The sequence below is a fragment of the Scleropages formosus genome, chromosome 5 (assembly GCF_900964775.1).
Source record: "Scleropages formosus chromosome 5, fSclFor1.1, whole genome shotgun sequence".
In the NCBI taxonomy this organism is placed as follows: domain Eukaryota; kingdom Metazoa; phylum Chordata; class Actinopteri; order Osteoglossiformes; family Osteoglossidae; genus Scleropages; species Scleropages formosus.
This window is the reverse complement of record NC_041810.1, coordinates 24,711,806-24,731,899: the sequence shown is the minus strand read 5'-3', so window position 1 is coordinate 24,731,899 and position 20,094 is coordinate 24,711,806. Positions and strand designations below refer to the sequence as shown.

The 20,094-nt window shown below is 51.2% G+C and overlaps 1 protein-coding gene across 1 annotated transcript in view; it reads right to left on the bottom strand.

Moving 5' to 3' along the window:
* Positions 1-8,302: 8,302 nt before the first annotated feature.
* ttc17 (tetratricopeptide repeat domain 17) overlaps positions 8,303-20,094 on the bottom strand; it is a 34,580-nt gene continuing 22,788 nt past the window's right edge. The window contains exon 26 of the mRNA XM_029252178.1: positions 8,303-8,333. The gene's annotated coding sequence lies outside the window, so the exon portion shown is untranslated. The remainder of the gene's footprint in view (positions 8,334-20,094) is intronic.

Here is a 20,094-nt window from a genome sequence, read left to right as displayed (position 1 = left end):
TGGACCGGTGCAGTAAAAATTACACCGCTGTATGACTGGTAAATCAGTGTTAGCAGCTCACCACTGCGCATCTCTGAAAAGAAGTGTTTTTACATTAAAGAATATAAAGTGTGTGAGTCTCAGGCTCCTGCTGACGGGGAGGATTGCAGTGTGAAAGTGTGGGGTCACATCCCACTCAGGATGGTTCAACCCCAACATACCAGGAGGATCAAGAAGACAGGATGAAAAGTGGTGTGACCTGGGGGCCACAGGTCCTTCCTGCAGTGGGCAGAAGGTGAGGGGTGTGTGGCGGTACAGCCCGAGGAGCACCGATCTCACACCACGTGGGACGAGCAAAAGGGGAACTAGGTAAGGGGCCGAAGAAAGCGAGCGGCTCTCGCGGAGCATGAGCTGCAGCGTGAGTTCAGCTTCGGCTACTATGGTGCTGAAGATGACGACGATAAACGAAGACGGTGAGTCAGGGCGTCGCCTTCAATGTGAAACGTGTGCAGCGTGGCGTTCCAGCTGCGTGAGGAAACAGTTCAACAAACAGGTTTCAGACCCGGAGCCCAGACACACACGTCTGCTGCGAGCACGCGCCCGAGAGAAGGTCTGTGGTCCTAGAACCTCAGAGCCGGAGGGTTCGGGGGCACGTGGACTGCCCGTATCCTCCGAAAATGAACACACCGCGTGCCAGAGACCACACACGCGAATCTAAGGCCGGGCCGCTGGTGGTCCTGGGGGGCAGGGGCTACACTGAAGCAGGCCACCCGTCGATCCAGAGCCAGGGTTTGTAACCAGTGCGTAATCCGGTCAGGTCTAGGTCCGTCCGTGTGCGTGCGGTGAATAACCATCCTTACACGACAAGGTTGAGCAATCGAAAAAAGATAACCCCTCTCGCGATGCACAGCTGCCAACTCTCACACATTAAGAGAAGAAGGAACAGAAAACGCACCCCGAAAGGTGTACTTTCGAATGGCCACGAGCAACAGAAGGCACGTGTGGCCAGTCAGAGGAGCACTGCTCCCTCACACACATTGAGGGCAACCCCGAAAGGTGAACGAGATCTCAGGAAAAGTGATAAAACAAAAAAACTTAAGCAGAATTATTAAAACTAAAGTAATGGTGCGTTCCTCAGAACCGCGACCCAGAGCTCCGACTGGCGCCAGAACCGGAAACCGCGCTACAGCAAACGTACGTGCAGGAAGTGCACGCTGACATATAACAAAAGCACCGTTAACAGAAGTAGAACTTGTGCGCGGGAAGAAGGGAGCGCAGCCTCTTTTCACCGCTTCTCTCTCCGAGGTCCACGTTGCACTTTAACACCAGCAGGAGTAAAAGCTCCACTGCACTGCTGCCCCGACTCTTTATTCCCTCATTTTTGACGGCGCAGCACACAGAGTTTAGGGCGTGCGGCGGATTCACGACACACACCTCGTTCAGGGAAGCCTCGTGCGAAACAAACGTTCCCTCGAAAGAAAGAAAACCTGCCGGCCCGTTTCCAAATTGGCCGAGCGGTGGGGGGGTGGGGTGGCACTGCGGTTCAGATGGCAAATCACACGCCATTTACTCTCAGAAATTATTTAACTGTCATCACTGATGAGAAAAGGCAAAAGCAAAAGTTACACGGGGTTCATATGTGAAAAGGTGCTCCGAAGATCGGGCTACAATCATATGAAACTTTTGCTTCATTATAAAAGATATTGGTGCCAAAGCACACGTGAGCCTTCGGTCAAAGCAACTTTTCCAGCAGAAGACAAACTGTTGACTCTTACTCATCGTTTGCGGCAGAGCAGAAAATGCGACGTGAGCGAGACGACGCAGCGGAACACAGGAGCTACAGGAGCGCGTCCTCCTTTCTCACCCCGCTACAATCGCATCCCTTTTCAAACAGCAGAACCTCAGAGCAGCATCCACACGCATGGACACAAGAACCAAACCGAAGATCACGCGTCGGGGGGGGGGGGGGACACGGCACGGCAGAAACTCCATCACCTGCATCTGCGCGACACCCGTGTGTGTCCCAGACCACACACGAACACGGACGCATGCGCACAAAGCTTCATCTCCACTTTCCTGAGCCCACAAGGCCAACTCCACAGGGGTTCACAGGTGCGTGTCATAGCCCAGCCCAGCAACAAAAGACAGCCTTGCCCTGTACGCCAAGTTCAGACTCACATCCTCCAAGGAGAACGGCGGCGGTGTCCCACAGCTGACCTGGGAGCTCTGCTCGGTGCCACCATTCCGTGAGAAGAGACCGGTGTCCCGGGTTCGAGGGTCGTCTCTGCAGTCGGGCTCCTGAGGAAGGAGTCAAAATTCACCTTTCAATAACACCGCACCAGATGTCTTGTTCTTTCAGTTGTGTCTAATATACATAGAAGAGAATAAACTGTGTGTACAAACACCATCATACAACGCCTTGTTATTTCTCCAACTGTCGTTTTGCAGGTTTTGACACTTTGAGAAAAGAGCGTCTTTTCAGTTTCTATTAATGAGAATTCTTAGGTTACAAGAAGAGAATGTCAACAAGAAGAAATTACAATACTCTAATACTGCCTTCATGAACAAACTTGTGTGTGTGTGTCTCCATGTTCTGCATCTGTTCACGGAGGACAGAGACACAAGAGTGTTTGCTGCTTGAAAGAAAAAAAAAAAAAAAAAAAAAAGCTTCCTTTATAGCGTTCAAAGTAGCGCGGCCGCGTCTCGGCAACCTCTCGGACGGCAAAGCGCGGATGAGGTGGAGCCCGAAAAGCGGCACGGGGACAGAGCTCATGGGGAGATGCCCAGAGAGCCTGAGCAAGTGTGGAGAGCAGGGGCACGAAGCAAACGCACGGCCAACGTCACCGCAGCGAGAGCCGCCACCCGAGGCCTTCGTGTCTCCGGGCCGGAGGCGCCGAGCAGCGTCACGCAAAACACAGCATTTGCGTGTGCGGGGGGCGTGGGGGGTTCACACACCCTGTCCCTGGAACAGTGCTCATGAGTGTCCAGAAAGCCCCCTTTCCTCACTTGTGCCCCATCCAACAACCCACCTACAGGCCCACCTGAGCTGAGGATGAGCCCCCACCCTTTTCCCCAGAGCAAGCACGAAGCAGGAGAGCAGACACGACTCGAGCGCTAAGCACGGAAACACAACAGCCGCAGGACCAAAATGGAGTGTGTTTGAGCACACTGCCATGCAGCGCACACACACACGCACACACACAGAGTCACATGGTGACAATCATTTCATTTTCACCTGCTGAAGGCCAAAGGGGTCACTCTCAGCTCCATTCAAATACATCCTTCATTGTCCAGCTCTTGCTTCTGGTACCACAAATACCTCACTTTTACCTTTACCTCTATGCAGTACATAGCAAAGTGGTCCCATATCATGAAAGATCAGTGAAAAGTTCACCGACACAGGAGAAGGCTCCCCTTCAACTGCTCTTGCCAGAAAATAATTTGTTTGGAACACGGAAGTCAGAAAAATGACCAAACGTACATTTCATTTTCAACTTTTAAAGGCTCATATTTGCAGGGAAACTTCTAGGAAATTTCACTTAGCAAGTGACACACCGGTGACATCAGAAGACACCTTTCACATCACGATCAGTCGTCGAGTTTGGGTGGCAGGTACCTTGGCCTGCATGACTAGGTGAGAAACGAAGGCAATTTTACACGATCGTGGTAACAGAGGCAAAGCACGGTTCGCTCCAGCCAGCGCAGCCCAGGCACATCCTTATGAACACCTGCGTGTGTCCCAAACCACACAGAGAAAGAGCAAAGATGCACCTAGAAGTCAGGCCTGAAACCATCCCATTGCAGTGACTGAACGTCGCACGCAAACACACCACCTGTGTGTGAGGAACGAGTTGGGGCCAGCTGCTGCTGCACGTGTCAAGGTAAAGTTTACTTAAGGCGGGACAGCGTCGGTCAAGTGCTCTGCTGCGAGTCTTCTTCATCGGGGCTCAACACGTTAAAGTCACGCGTGAAGGACTCACTCACGGTGGTACAAGCAGTGTGTGTGTGCGCGCGCGTGTGAGAGAGACAGAGTCTGGGACAGGGCGGACGGACAGCACGGCAACGTGAGCGCGAGGAGCCAGAAGGACAGAGGCACAGAGGGACAAGGGGACAAAAAGAGAGGACTCACCCGGGACGGGCACGGAACGGGACAGGTGGGCGCGCGCCCCGGCCCCCTGCGTCCGTCGCGCGCTCCGCCTAAGCAAGAGAAAGGTCGAAGGGAGGCGTTAGTGTATATTTGTATTACATTTTAACCCCAGTGCACATTTTGTGGAAGTCACGATTTATACGCTGTTACTATTTAATTCACATCCTAAGTTATATTACAGTCCTGAGACTTTTTATTTTTAAAAAAATAATTTGGTGTCCTCGCGCACAGTCCGCGGCCCCCCTTGCGCTCAACTCACTGCACATTTGATACACTGTGTCCACTTGTTGTTGTGCTGTGTACTTAGTGTGTATTGAACAATAAACAATGCTCGAAATTATGAAAAGGCAAAGGCGCAACAAAAACTTTTCACAGTTCCGACAAGGGGGTGAGCGGTGTGGAAAGCCGTCTGCCGCATCATGAGCCTCTTTCACACACACACACACACACACACACACACACACACACACACACACACACACACACACACACGTGTACGGGCGTCGCTGACACACTCGAAGGACTCGATTAGCGGGTGTTAGTGACGCAAACTTTTCTCCCACGCAAACACACCCAGCTACGTGGAGCACCGCTGTCGATCCGTGTTCGGACGCAGCTTCGTTCCTGTTGCAATTTAAGGGGAAATTAAATCAGCCGTAATTTGTTTCAAATTGAACTAAATTAAGCTGAGACATCTCCGATTTTATCGATGAGCGACATTTCCAAAACGTCTCGAGCCACTGCGCCGGATTCCTGGACTCCGTATAAAACGCACCGTGGGTAAAAACGCACAAAATCGTCGTAGAAAAAGTGTTTCGTCTCAATTGACCTCATGGCTTCGGCATCATTCACTTAACTGCGCTGCGGACCAATTAAGTGAGAAGCAATAATGACGTTTTAGGATATTTCCACTTTGATCCACAAGCCTTTTTTTTTTTTTCCTCTGAAGCTTTAGAAATAAAAATCAATTCCAGCGTAGTTTAGAAGAGAGGACAAATGTGTCCTCTTGTTTCCACCTTCCCCATCTGTAATGAAGTGAAGACCCGCCAAAAAAACCCCAACCTCGGCCTAAAACAGGACGCAGAACGTTGTCTTTCACGAATCTAATTTAAAAGAAACCTGTGTTTGGATGAGGATGTGGAAAAAATGGAAACAAATCTTATTTTAGATGCCGGAGCGGTGCTGCGTGGCGGCCGTCCGCGGGAGGCTGTGCACCGCAGGCCTTTGCGCCACAGGCCTGGCGCTGCTCTTAGAGCCATGACGTGATGGAGTTATATTATTATTAATTATACATATTACATTATCGTTACTGTTGTCATCCTCGTGGTTCTTATTATTTAGGAAATTAATTACAGGCACCGTGGGTTTGCGAGAGGTGGGATCCTCAGGCTCTCGGGGGTGTGAGGCCTGCTGCGGACGAGGCCCAGGGTTTCCTCGGCACACCCCGCGCGGGGTTCATTACGGGTGGGTCTTGGTACGGGTCGGGGACACGGCAACCTCCCTTCGCATGCGTTTGAATATTATTTGTAAATGACGCATGGAGAGAAGGAAAGCTTCTCGTGACATCTGAGGTGTAATGGGGAAGTTGTGTCAGGGTGCCTGTGTGGTGCGGCCTCTCCGCTGCTGTGGTTTAAATGGGATTTCACCTCGCTGTACTTACACTGCTTTACACTGCGCCGTGACAGCGTGCGCAAACGGGGACGTGCTTGTAAATGAAACCGTCTCTACTGTAGTGATGTCACGTCTCTTACGCACACCTCCCAGAATGCCAGAGGACCTCAGTGGACGCTTTGTAGTGAATAATAACACACGTTTGCCATTGACCACGTAGAGGCCAGGGCTTTTCTGACCTCACGACTTCGTAAATTTGTTTATGCTTCGAGGTCAAATTATTAGCATGTGTCCAACTGATTATTTCAGTTTCCCGTCCACAGATAAATAAATAAAAATGGCCTCTAAGGTTATTCTGTAATTCCATCCAGTCTGAACGTCTTGTCGGGGAAGGGATCTCATCTGTTTCCCGTGGTTCATTTTTCCTTTTTTTTTTTTTTTGGGGGGGGGGGGTGTTTATGTACACATTTCACTTGGCCAAGACTGCTGTCTCACCAGTTTCCCCAGGTAAATGTCTGTTTCTGCCCCCACACCTGCCCTGCACCGTATTCATCAACACACCCAGCTGAGAGCTTCATCATGTATGAATACACATTACAGCGTGAACACTGCTCTGTGTGTGTGTGAACTCCACAAAAGCCCCCATGCAACACACTCTGGGCCCTGCTGCAGAAAAGAGTGATGGAGTCACATCTGCCAAAGGGCGAAGGGAGTTGGAGGCGCGGTTCATTAGTGACAGAGCCCGCTCTGTTGCTCTTGTTTCTCCGCTGCAGATGGATCTTGGTCACGTTGTGACTGTTTTACTCTGTTGAACCATCACAGGTACAACAGCCAAATACTTTTATTTTTTTGTCTCTTGGGGAACTTCTGGAGTTGAGTCCCCTTTGCGAGGCAGCAGAGAACAGACAGACTAGGAGAGGAGCATGTTGGGAGCATGTTGATGGACCTCACTCGGGAGTGGTTTGAAGAAGGGGCCCGCTCGTGTGTCCTGCTTCTTCTAATAACTTATTATGTCTTAACTGCTTTTATTAATTGCACTTCACCTTTGGACAGATGTTTTACACGGGGCTGCACCGTCGTCGGCCGGTGGGGCTCGGAGTGCATCTATGGACTCGGGGATTCGTCAGGGGGCCGAGGACATTTTTCCAGAGACCCCTAAAAAGCAGCGTGACGGAGTGTGTTTGTGTGTGTCTGTGTGTGTGTCTCTGTGTGTGTGTGTCTGTGTGTGTGTGTCTGTGTGTGTGTGTGTGTGTGTGTGCGCGCGCGCGCGCGCATGTGTGTGGAGCACAGCGGGCGGACAGGCGCCGCGCGAGGCGCTGGAGCCTCGCGGCCGATCGGCGTGCACGACGGCGCTCAGCCGCTCTCACACACTCTCACACACACATACACACACGCCGCGTGCGGAAGTGAGCCGCAGACCGGCGGTCTGAGAATGAATGATTATGAAAGGGAATCTGCTCCTGAAGCATATTCACTGGGTGTCAGTGTGAGGGAGGTCTCGTTTACTCTGTGTGTGTGCGCGCGCGTGTGTGTGTGTGTGTGTGTGTGTGTGTGTGAAATACAGTGACAGTGAGAGGACGGACATCTGTGGAGTTTTTCCACTTCTTGGTTAGTAGCACGGACACATTTCGGCCATGGATATGATGCACCGGTGCGAACAGGCTGGGACGTACAAGTGGTGTGATCCCATAGTTCCTGTACCCCACCCATTACTCTCTGTCTCTCTCTCTCTCGCTCTCTCTCTCACACATACACACACACACACACACACACACACACACACTCGTTCTCTTTCTCTCTGTCTCTCTCTCTCTCACACACACACACACACACACACACACACACACACACACACACACACACACAGAGGCGCGCGAGGAGTCACTGTATCTTCCCACGTGCAGCCCTTTTTGATGCCAGGGGCTCGGTGTGTTTACACGCAACTCTGCGAACCCCGAGACTCCTGCTTGGGTTCTGCACTGCCTGGGTGACCGTGTGAGCGACCGTGTGCGTTTGTGTGTGAGTTCACTGCTGCTCGGTCTGCTCATCGAAAACACATTTCTGGAAGCAGAGTCCCGACAAAGTTGGTGACGCCAGACACCTTCCCGTGGGCTGGGATGCACGTTCGTGTCTGGGAATGGGGCAAGGCAGGGCAGCTCCTCGAGCACAATTAGTAACATTTACAATCTGGGAAATGTCGTGCAATTATAAGTAATAATAATAATAATAATAATAGTAATAATAATAAGAGTGACAATAATTTACACAGTATTAAATACAGCAATAAACAAACAAAATGTAATAATAATAATAATAATAATCATAATAATAGATCATCCAGGTAGCGAGCGGAGAGTCCTCGGGTGCGCGGTTTGGATGCGGCGAATGCGCCCTCCGCGAATGCTTTTTGGGGTAAGGGCTTCCCAGCTTCATAGTTATTAACAGCAAGCCCAGACCGCAAAAAGATTCGCGAAGGACAGATGACAGTCTACATCCAGCGGGCTTCAGAAAAGAAAAAAAAATGAAAAATGGAAAAATAGAGAGAGAGAAAGAAAGAGAGAGAGAGAGAAAGAGAGAGAGAGAGAGAGAGAGAGAGATCCCTTGGCTCTGGTCCCCCGTGTGCTCCCGGCCATCAGTGTGTCCAGTGAAGCCCCTCTCCTCTCCTTCTCTCCTCTCCTTCTCTCCCCTCCTCTCCTGCTCTCCTCTCCTTTCCTCCTCTCTCCCGCTCTCCTCTCCTTTGCGCTCAAGTCGCTCTCCAACTCAGCGCCTCTACGAGAGACCTGGGCATCTCCAAAAGGCCACATCCGAATCCCAGTCAGCTGCGCTACCGCTGTCCAGGGTTCTGATTTTTTACACATCTCTCTTCCTTCTTGTTAGTTTCATTCCCCCTCTACAGCTCTCTCTCGCCCCTGCCTCAAATCCTTTTCGCTCTACTGGGTGGTGCCAAGGCAGCATGCTGTAAATCTCAAGCATATTTCATCTCTCCTGTTGTTGCTCAGTATCTCTGGTTCTAAAGCAGCCTTGTTTTTGTTGTTATCGGGGTAGAAATCCGAGTGGGTCGTGATGCAGCCTGCTGGAGAGCTCAGCCCCTTCTGCCGTTCGCTGCTTCTGCGTTAGGGGGGGGAGCAGCCTGTGTTCTGCACGTAATAAATAGGAAGCAGCGGCGGATCCTATTGGCGCGAGCAGAAAATCGTCATCGACCAATCGGCGGCCTGCTCACAGAGGGACCCCCCTTTTTGAAAAAAAGGGAAAAAAGAGAAGGGAAAACTAAATCGTATCCTAGTTTGCCAAAGTGACTAGATAATGCTTTTATGGATCTCTTTAGTGCGCTTGTGCAGGGGTGTGTGTTTGTGTGGGTCTTATTTTTCTTTTTTTTTGTGGGTTATCATGATTAATTTTCCACCTTTGCGGTGTTAAAACGCCGTGCAAATATATACCCGACGTATGTCAACAGCTGCTTCTATGACTGTCCGAGCAACAATAACATCAACAATGGCCTCGCCATGGCAGCCCCTTCCAAAACAATGCTCGTGAATTCTGTCTGCCAAATGCCTCCATGGCCGGATCGTGAGAAGAAGACCCCCCCGCGCCCCCCGCGCCCCCCGCACTGGCTGAGGGGGTCTGGCCGTGTCCTTAACCATACAGCAAAACACCTACAACTAACCACAAAACAGTACCAAGCACGAAGAGTTCACAGAGGGACACCGGGTGTCTGAACGCTTTTCAGAGCTCGGAACACAGTGGAGTCATAAGAACAACATTTTAAAAGGGGGTATAAAAGGGGAGATCATCGTATCACAACCACAACGTGACTCATTAACATAATAAGAACAACAGTGAACACAGCAATAGTAATAGCAATAATAAAAATAAATAAGACGGTCACTCATTATTATTATTATTATTATTATCATCATCATCATCATCATCACTGTGAAACTCTATCGTTCCCCTTTTAAAACTTTCCAATCATATAATCCAACACGTCACATGCTGACTTCCAGTCCATCACAATGTAACAAGCATTTCCTCGAGAATTCTGCAAAGGGCGTCAGGGAGGGGGGGAAAAATGAAAGACAAGACATGAAAAAGTTGAGCTGCACTTACCATTGTGATCTGCGCCTTATTGTTCCATCTTTCCCATTAGTGGCCGAGAGTTTGTATGAAAACATGAGCGGCAACATGCCGGCGCTCCCCTCTCTTCAACATGTATGTTATTGTGCTGAGAGACAGGATCACGATCTATATTTGGACCCCCTCCTCCCCCCACCCCAGCCCCTCTCTCTCTCCATTCGTTTGAATCCAAACCAACCTCTCTCCATCACTTCAGCTGACCCCCCCACACACCCCGCACCCCCACCCCCCCACATTGTACAACTTGGTGCAAGTGGAGACGGGAGGAGGAGGGGGGGGGGGTCAAAAAAGCACAAGGATGGAAGAGGTGAAGTAGGAGTGTAAAATCCAGCCCGGATACCACCCTGGTGCGGATTGGATCGGGTGGTCTTTTCATTTACGGACGTCTCGAGTCAGTCACGATTCTCCCCCCGAGTCTCCGGAGCGCAGTGACTGCCTCTCCTGACGCAGCCAACGCGCATTACTCACTCCGGCAGTCACGACTCCACGGTCCGCGCTCTTTCCACCAAAATTACACTGCCAGCACGGCATCATTCATCGGCACACCGGTCCCTGTCTGGATTGCGGAGCGCTTTGTGACAGATCAAGTCAGATGTGTTTTGTTTTCCTTCCTTTTCTGCCGCTCAAAACACACGTATTAACTGGGAGCGAAATGAGCGCGGCGCGGCGCGGCGCGGGGCGCTGGAGAGCGCCAGTCCTCTCCAAACGCAGACGCACACATGCAGTGAGTATTTCCCCATTTTGCCCCGCGCTACCAGCAGCACCGGCAGCACCGGCAGCACCAGCTCGGCGCACGGAGCTCCAGACGAGCGCATGTGGAGGAAGAGGCTGCAGAAGATGCCTGATGTGTGTGGGGGTCACGAACCAACGTGGGGTCCGCACTACAGGCTGCGGAGGGGTCTGTCGTGTGTGAGAGCCAGTTTGCGATGATGTCGAGTCCCACTTGGCTTTGGAAAGATAAACATCCACGATAAGGCTCCACTCCCCCCCCACCCCTCGGATCGCCCATCGCTACTGATCGGATCGCCATTTCAAATGACAGAATTTCTCGGCGTGAACAGGCGGTTTTCGCGGTGCTCTCTGTGTCACGACTGCACATATCTCAGCTTTTTTTAAACTTACTATCAAAGTATTCACCAGAAATACAACGCAATACACCAGTTCTGATCCAGTCACGAAGCCCACGATGTCCCCTAAGTGCCCACCCCCCCTCCCGAACACGTAGTCATCCATGTGCATCGTCCCCTGAGTTTAAATATTAAACTTTAGCCGTAAAGCAGGTTCGGTTCCATGGTCATCCTCATCTCATGCAGAAAACAGTAGTCACTACATCCCTAAATGAAAGATGAGCAGGTCATCACCACTGCACTCCCTCCACCAGTGTGTGTGCGTGTGCGTGTGTGTGTGTCTGGTGGACTTAGCCGAAGTGATTATGGCCACGACACGAAAGGAACTGGGGCACGCGAAGAAAAACGAATCAATCAGTTGGTAAAATCGTAGAGAAAGGACGCGGGTGACGTGGGCGGAAGAGCGATCGGACTCGAGCCGCCTATAGCCTCCTCGTGTGCGCGTTCACATCATCAGGTAAAGGGTTCAAACGACGCGGGCGGGAACGCTGCTCGGCTGGGACGCCGTGTGTCTACGAGCCCCCTTTCCTTTACTGTTATTGGGGTTGGGGGGGGGGGTGGGGGGGTCCTAAGGTCTCCTCTGCCGGACGGCTCCGGCTCCCCTTTTCACGTCTCATTGGAGCAGCAGGGCCTTTTTTTAGTTTTCTTTTTTTTTCCCATTTTTCTTTTTTTTTTGCGCGTAAATGTGGTGCTTTCCTAATGCACGGAGATCCAGTTGCGGGAACGCGGACCGCGGAACACCCCCACCCCCCTGCCTCGGTTCCATCTATTTTCAGCACCACGTCGGCTGGATAGCGCCCGGGTTTCCCCGCCGGTCCGCAGAGCGCCTGTCCTGCTCCGCTCGCCTCGCCTCGCCTCGCCTCTCCTCTCCGTCCTCCTCCTTCGCGTCTTTCCCTTTTCTTTCCTTTCCTTTCCTTTCCTTTTCTTTTCTTTTCCTCCACCGCAGTCGCTCTCTGTGTCGACATTATTTTCGGAGGGCGAACAAGTCGAATCCTCGATTCTCACTCCTTCATCCGAGGGGGAATTCCACGCGCGCGAGCTCGAGATTCTCGCAAGAAGGAAAAACACGGGGAAAAAAAAAAAAAAACAAAAAAAAAAAGAGACTCAACAGCGCCCACGGACAAAGGAGTTCGCAGTCGCGATGAATTTGAATGTTAAACATCAGGGAGATTCCCCATCTGCAAAGAAAAGCTGCTTTTCTTAAAACAATGGGCATTAAAACGATGAGTCCGAATTGAACACACACATGCGGATCCTTTTTCAAAGTGGGGGTGCACACACGACTTTAATGGTGACAGGACATTGTAGCAGCATATGCAGCATACGGACAAGCAGGAGCCGAGCCCAACACATGCAGGAGAACATGCAGAACGTTTAAACACACACACACACACACACACACACACACACACTGGGAGAAAAAAAAAAAAAAAAAACAAACAAACGCAAAAAACGGGATCGGCGCGAGCACGGGCACGGCACGTGCACGGATCACTTACCAGTACGGGGAACCCTCGCTGCAACGGGGGAAAACACACAAAACGTACGTTTTAGTTTCATCTTGTCGCACGCGTACTGCACACAGAGAAGGGAGATGTTACAATTAAGTGTAGAAAAAAAAAAAGTACTGTCCTCCTTTCATTCCTGGGCTCCGAGGAATGTCCAAGTTTTCTCAGAATCGCGCTCCTTTTTATACAAGTGATACCCTCTGTCTATTTATGGACCACGATCAAACCCTGATGCTATTTTTAGTACGCAGTAAGGAGAGAAAAAAACACACACACACACACACACACACACACAAAGGCATCTCGCAGGAACGTTACGTGAAGAGCATGAGATGTACATTCATTTTGCTTTTCCAGCTCTGCGCCGACCTGCCTCCGTTGCATCATTGCAGTGATTTTTTTTCTCTCCAGAGCGAACAGCTTCTGTTTCTCCCTCCAGTTTTGTTTAGGGAAACACACTTCTTCACTTTCCTGCTCCTTTCCCTTCATCCTGCTTCTCTCCCTGCTCCCTTCTCTCCTCCTACCAGCAATAAATTGTACCAAACGTCCCCTTTGCTTTCGGCGGGGAAACACACGGAGAAACGATACGTTGTTTCTTGTAACACACACACAAATATATGTATATATATATATATATATATATATATATGTAAGTATATGTATGTATATATAAAATATGTGTGTGTTTGTGTGTGCGCGCGCACGCGTCGGGTTTATGCAGTGTAAAACACGTTGGGTGAAATGTAAAGGTGTGGATTTTATACCTTAATGCGCTGTGCTTAGTGTAGTGTCTCACCCTGCGGTACACCGGGTGAAATGTAATAATTAAAGCTCACTGCCGAGGGAAAAAGTGTTTTTTTTGGAGGGCTGCGTCAGTTACTAGGCATTGACGTCACGTCCAGATTCTCCACTTTACAGCCTGTAGCTGCTGATTAAAGCCCCGCCGCCGGATTCACCGTCTCTTCAGAAATTTGCCTCCGAAACATCGCAGGTGAAACTAGAGGGCTAGATGGGGCAGAACGGGGCGCGCGGGGTAAAACGGGGTAAAACGGGGTGTGGAAACGTGTGGCGTGATCCTCTTGTTTTCGCAGTTTGTGCATTCCACACTTTGCACACCTCACGGCGCCATGTCGGGACCGCGAGAAGCGCGCGCACTCTCCCGCCCCCCCCCCCACCCCGGGCCTTACAGTTTTTTTTTTTTTTTTTCCAGGCAGTGATAAAGCTCGGTTTGTCGTCCCCCGTTTTGTTTGTCGGACAAACATCCTCGTTTCCCTGAGTGACAATAACGCCGCGCGGGCTCGGCGCGCACCGGCCCCCGCCACCGCTGCCGCCCGTGCCCACGCGCCAGACTCGCGCGCCCACGGAATCGGCTCGGCGCGAGCGAGCCGCGCACGCTGCAGCGCGCAGAACGGAGATGCACATCTGCACACAAACGTCTTCACGTGTATAATAAAGCACGGATGCGCACGTAGAAAATGGGCTCGGTGCGCGCGCGCGCCCGTGTGTGTTCACCATCTGAAGTTGAGTGTCAAAAAGCCTAAAGCAGACAAAATACAGGAAGGACGACTGACAGAATCACGTCCTTCGTCCTTCATTTCTGCTCCATCAAGCTGAGCGCCGGAGTCCAGCAAGTGTCTGCATTCTCCACGGCTCCGTGGCCAGTCACGAGCAGTGTGACCACAGCACTTTATTTAATAAGCACGACTTCTCTGCGCTCGGGAGAGAACCGCGATCTTCGAATAGAAAATTCCCAGAAAAAGGGGTGGGGGGGGGGCGGGGGGGCAGCGCCCGTCGCAGTCGCTTGATGCTATTTTAAACGCGCACACACGGATATTCTACACGCCCAGGGATGCAGGCTTCACCTCAGTGGCAAACACACGCTGAGCAGCTCCTGACCCTCCGGGCTGAAGGAGGGAGCGGGGGGGCGCAACTCGTCAGGGAAAGAAGGTGAAATAAAAGTGCCGTGTTACAGCACCTCTCACGTTTGTGCACGTAAACACAACGTTCACATTCTTCTGCTGGCGCCGAAATCTCTGCCTTCTTCATACACATGTGAGGCTCTACAAACGACGCCTGCGACGCACTCTTTCTCAGTCACGTACGCGGCGGCTTCCCTCCCAAATACAGGGGTGACCCTTCCTTGTTCTGACCTGGAATCCAAGGCGAGGGCTGTGCAAATACAAAGAGACATGTTTCGACTTCAGGTTTAACACTAACATCGGTGCTTCCCCCTGTTTTTGCTCGGTACTCCCATACGCCCCCTACCTACACTCTCCCCACGAAACACACGCAAATTAAACGTGATCCAAGTATTAACAGCTTCCACCTCCCATAATGGGGCAGTGTTGGCATTAACTCTTTCCCTCAGCCTTCCTTGCGCTCTCGCCCTCTCTTTGCTGCAGTAGCGAATCTTTCAGTCATACGAAGGGTAACAAATATCAATGAGAGTGCGAGTGTGTGAGAATGGTGGTGGTGGTGGTACTGCTGCTGCTGCTGCTGCTGCTGGCGCCGCCGCAATTCACCGCTTGACCACAACGTGTCGCCAAACTCAAATTTAGAAGCCCCGCGAATCCCCCGGAGCCTCGGCTTCTGAGAGTTTCAATGGAGCTTTCTCTCGGATTAATGAAAATGTCAGCCGGAGCATTATTTTTAAAGAGCCAGTGTCTCCCATTCAGAACGAAGCCATGTGCAGGAAAAACAACGAAGGAATGGGGATGTCTAAACCCACTAATTGTTTTTTTTTTTTCCCCCCTCCATCTCTCACCGTTGCGTGCAGTGTAAAACTCGATGCATGGCGTTTCGAAAAAGAACCACCAAACCATGAAAATGCTCAGTGGCAGAAAAGACGATTCATAAATTATATTAATCACAGAAACACACGCGAGCACGGGCCCGGACATATTTACTACATTTACCATGGTATTTACCGTGTTTACTAGGGCACGCCGATATGCAATATACGCGGCTGAAAATATTTTTAAATAAAGGAGTCACGCGAAAGCCGCCGTGACTCTGTGCAGAAAACTGCTGGAGACAACAGCAAAAAAACACTGAATTTCCCCCCTTATGGTTCCATTGGTCACGAAGTGGAGTGTGTTCTGGGGCGTGGTCTGCTGAGAGACACACGGCAGCACGGACGGATGACGGAGAACGAAGCCCGAAAGTATTCATTTAAAGTACAACATGTTGGAATCTATTTATACTCATATAAAATCGCTATTACCTTTTTGCTTGTGAAACGTGGTGGTATGAAATAGAAATACTCTATAAGAGGTGTATTTATGATGTGGTTGCTGGAACACAGCCATACAGTGAATGGACTTACACCCTGTCGCCTGTTTGAATGCAAATAATGTAGAAATCTCAGCATTTCAAACGCTTGTGGGTCCTTGTGGAACCGTAGTCTGCAGAAGCAGTGGTCTGAAGGCCAGGTGCCATCTTTATGGGACTGGGAGCTGTGTTCGCTGATGAATTGTTTTATTGTAAACGTGAGTTTGCTGGACTTCTTGGTCAGTTTTTGGTGCAGAAAATCAAATCTGAGATATGGGAGAGAGGTGGTGTTGCTGGGGGGTGTAAAGGGCCTCCTTCTTTCTGTGATGAGGGGTATGCCCCAGCTCGACCGACCGCTTCCTCTTCTTTCCTGTGAAATCATAATATGTCATAATCATAATATAGCAGTATTTACATGAAGAATCGCTTGATTGACGTTTAATGCGCCCAGATGTTCATGGTTGAGTGTCCCCACACAGACCCAACGCTAAACACGGCAGCCCAGCTGACACTTGCACATGAGGTTGGTGAGAATTTCGAGGTGTGGGGCTTTTGTCTGAGAGGGAAGTATGCCTCGAACGCATAGATAAACACAGATGTTCCACGACGGACTCACGAACTGAACGCGTTAGAAGTTCAGACGGTCGCGGAACACGTGTGGTGGCGATCAACAGGTCGTTGCCCTAATCTGCCAGTCCGATGAACATATTGAAACAGCTAAAATCGGACAAGGCGGAAACCGCCTGCTTCTCACATCAACTCCTCACACTGAAGACTGAAGTGTCCGTCCCTCCGTCCGTCAGTCCGTCCGTCGCTCGTGGCAGAGGCGCCAACCGTGTCGCTCTCCCTGGTCCTGAACACACGAGATCGGAGCCGTGTTGCTCACGTTACAGTTTATGAACATAAGAACGCATGAGGACTGTTAGATGTTGCCACTGGGAATTAACGCTGGTGAAAGACCACGGTGCTTCTGATCAGTATTACTGGCAGAAAAAGTGCCAGTGACGGAGACAGCGGACCAACATTCCCAGCAGATCTGGCCGGTAGTCGTCTTCTCCTCCGTAAAGAGGGGTAGCCTCAACCATCCGGCAGAGTGTCGTGTTTTCATGGGTCTCTCGTGCAGGAAAGACAGTGCGAAGACGTGCGAAACGATGCGGGACATTATGGTCCAATGCACTGGCACCGAAAAGCGTACAAGAACCGTGTCACGGGCTCTACGCAGCTTTGCCGGACACCCTGCGCGTCGTGCGTTTGCGCATAAAACTTTTTTTTTTGCCCCCCCCGACACTGCATGTTCGCATGTGCTGCTTTCCCAGGGAACTTCGCCTGGAGACATCCACCCTAACGACACCAGCCTCCTGCCTCCCTGGGTCCGAGTGCAGCGCCTGTTACTATGCAGCCCAACAGACTGGCGAGCAGAGGAGAGGAACCCCGACACGTGAAAACACCCACGCAGCGCCGCAGCCAGCGCGGTCTCGAGCCCTTTGCACACTCGATCCTCCCAAAACTGCACGCATTGTTTATAAAATAAAGAATGGCCATGTTCGGCACGTGCACGGCGCGTCCACACTGGACGAACGCAGGACAGGCAGGACGCATGGGGAGCACTCGCGATCGCACAGACATCCCATGTTAAAAGGCACTTTTCGATTCAGAAGTGAAACATGCTTCAGATTCCCCCCCCCCCCAGTTTTCCTGTGTATTAATAGTTCACGCGTGACCACGCTCCGTGCAACCGGAGGACCGAGGACGATGCACGCGATACAGCAAAAAAAGAACAGCGAAGAAGTGAGTGTTCCCCAATATCATGCACGGAGGATGCCTTACCTTTAATAAGGCAGTAAAAAAAAAAGAAGAAAAAAAAAAAAAAACTCGGTGCAGAGAGAGATACCTGTGTGCGGCGAGAACCGCAAATGAAACTTTCCCAACATCCAGTCACGATTCACGCTCACAGCAAAGAAATCACCTACCTTGTCAAGTGTTTCACTTGTCCCTCAGTTTTCTCGTGCAACGACACATTTCTGTCTTAAATCAAGACGTGTTTTTTTTTTTCTTTTCTTTTTTCTTTTTTTTTTCAGGGACCACGAGAGAGAGGAGCAGAAAGAGGGACAGACTAATCCTCCTGCGTCAGGGCGAAGACAGGGGGGTCACGCACTGTAGCTCCTCGCGCTTCTCTGTCTCACGATAAATATTTTGCGCTGCCGGTTTGGAAGCGGGAAGGAGAAGAGCGCTCCGTGGGTGAGACACTCGGGATCCAGCTGATAAAACAAGCCACCCTCGCCCATCCAGCGCTCACTTGAGACGTGTAGAGCGCACCTCGCCGTGGGTGCCTGGCTTTTCCGACACCGTGTCATAAGTGGCACGTCCAGGTGCAGTGGGGACTACAATGTATGCGTGGACAGTGTTTCGCGCTCTTTCGCGCGTCTTGGGGACTCCCAGAGCCTTCAGATTCAAAGGAGGCAAGTTGCCGTAATCGGGATGGATGCGGGGGGTCATGTTGTTCCGCTTAAAATGCGTCCATTTCCCCCCGCATTTAAGTTTTGGGTGTTAAATTTAAGCCGAGGCAGAAAGGGAGAGTTTTTTTTCTTTGGGGTGGGGGGGTGGGGGTGTCAGAGGTTCAGGAATTATCGTGGAAATTCGACGAGGCGCTCGGTTCTGAAAGCCGCTCCTGTGTGTGTCGCTGTCCAGCGCGAGCTCCGCCAGTGTGCCATTGACCCGCATTGACGTCATTGCGTCATTAGGTATCCCTTAGAAACACTGACTCTCAAAAATAGTATCAAATTAATTCAGCTGGAGGGGAGGGGGCGGGGCGGCGGGCGGAGGGGGGCAATCGGAGGGAAGGTGGGGGGGGGGGGGGGGGGTAACTAGTGCGAATCTACCATACATTCGAATTTTCATCCCACCATCGGGGAGATGGGAGGCGGGAGGGGGGGGGATATGCGGTTATATTGGTTGCCAGACAAGGGCTGGGTTTTCTGCGCGCTCCTCCCGAGCTAAAAATAGCCCGTGATTCCATTGGACCGCAGTGGAGGTTCGGAACCTCTTTCCCCAGTTTAACCCTCCAATGTTCTGAGCTCGCGCTCACGGGGGGGAGGGGGGGCGCAGACACTCGCGAACACAGTGTCCATGAGCTCGTGCACAGGTTCGGCGCATCTGGAAACGTCCGTGCGTTTCGCTGCGCCGTCTGCACGGCACCATAAAGAGAAAACGCGCCACACTCGCACCTGACAGCTCTACCTGAATTCAGTTCAGCAGCACGTGCTCCTTCTGAATTGCACACAACCTTTATACGAGACACTCTGAGACAGTCACACTTTCCTACTCCATCTTCACCGCGCACAGCCGTGGGGGGGGCCTTGGTGCACTGCGTTGTCACACACCTCAGTTCAGATGGAGCAGAAGGACTTGCTGGGGGCATATAAAAGACACAACTGCCATGATTTAGGCAAAGTTCATGTGCTATGAAAGGAGGGCTTCCTCACGATGGACAGCGGACACAGTCTCTGGTCCAGCACCACAGCAGAAAAGGGTGACATGTAAACCACTGGGAAATTCCTGATCGCTACTGTCGTTTACTACATACTGCACAGTGATTTACTGGTCACTTTTCCCCCGCTTGCATGTGCATTTTCCGCATTTGCTACACCACAGATACTCCAGCACGTCCAAACGTTGCAGTAAGGACACACTTCCACATCCAGTGTGACAGTACCTCCATTTCTATGTGGCCACAGAGCTCAACAGCTGCAGGCACGACTGAGTGCATCCAGAGACTTGAGGGCACACGGTGGCTCGAGGATGGAGGGAGGGAGGCGTCGTGCTGCCTGATACAGCTTCAGAAGGTTTCCCTCCCCCCTCTGGGGGGGGGGGGGTTGCTGCATCTTTTTCAATGACTTCTCTCCGTAAATATTCCTATCACCACCACCAATACAGTCATGTTTTCCAGCCTGCTACCATGATCACCTGGCCAGAAATGGTTAAATCACAGAAACAAGCAAAAAAGGCACCGGTGGAGAGACTTACTACAGTCCACATATTCTGATTAGCAAATTCCTTTATGCAGTGACTCAGAGAGCTTAAAACAGGCCCTTAACCCCATTGAGCACCATTATTCACAGTGCTTGCATGTAGTACAACACGGGGCCATGGGGGATTCGGAAGAAGAAAGTCACTCTAGTCACTCCGAGGGGCTTCCTGTAGTCAGCCAGCGCTGCCAGAGCCACCACACGAGACTAGAGGCCCACGTGGACAAAGATCCCAGACACAGGGGTCAGTTATCCCATGAATCCTCCTTGCACCCTGACCGGTCTCATCCCGA